This window comes from Penaeus monodon, chromosome 27, assembly GCF_015228065.2.
Source record: "Penaeus monodon isolate SGIC_2016 chromosome 27, NSTDA_Pmon_1, whole genome shotgun sequence".
Lineage (NCBI taxonomy): Eukaryota > Metazoa > Arthropoda > Malacostraca > Decapoda > Penaeidae > Penaeus > Penaeus monodon.
The window spans coordinates 14,306,235-14,306,844 of record NC_051412.1 but is presented as its reverse complement, the minus strand read 5'-3'; the positions used below and the strand labels follow the sequence as shown (position 1 = coordinate 14,306,844).

The window sequence follows — 610 nt, the reverse complement described above, 5'->3', positions numbered from 1 at the left end:
TTACTTTTTTGCGTTTTACCAATCTGTGGTCTCTTCATATGCTGTTCTGACAAGAACGTTCATTTCTGTGAGTGTACCAGATCAGCGGATTATGAAACATTTTAAATTCTTTGAAATTCCTTACTACGCCCTATCTTCCTAACGCAGCTATTTATAAGCACGGATATTTCTTTCTGCAAATCAAACTCTCTATCACATACTTCAAAGATCCCCGATATCCTAAATGTATTCTTATTTACAAAACATAACACGAAATGATGTGACTCATTTTCCTGTAGTCTCTCCTTTCACTATCGCTGAAGAAAACATCTCCAAAGTTATATAATCCATTTCGTCTTTTCATTTTGCTTATCTAATTTGGATATTTTTTTAAATCATTTATTGACTTATCTGTTTAGTTAATTAGTTAATTGATTTATTCAGTCTCCAAGGAGACTAACGAAAGAGTTGTGAACGAGGAGAAATTCTAATGCAAGATATATAATTAATTCATTTCGATAAATCGTTTGTCCATTGATCACAAAAAACTCCTTTTTATGGAGCCTTGATTTCGTATGATTGATATATCACTTTGGACTTATATTGTGAGACACGCTTCAGTACTGGTAAT

At 32.3% G+C, this 610-nt stretch overlaps 1 protein-coding gene across 1 annotated transcript in view; it reads left to right on the top strand.

Moving 5' to 3' along the window:
- Positions 1-610, top strand: part of LOC119590596 (uricase-like) — a 12,704-nt gene that overhangs the window by 8,565 nt on the left and 3,529 nt on the right. The window lies entirely within an intron of this gene.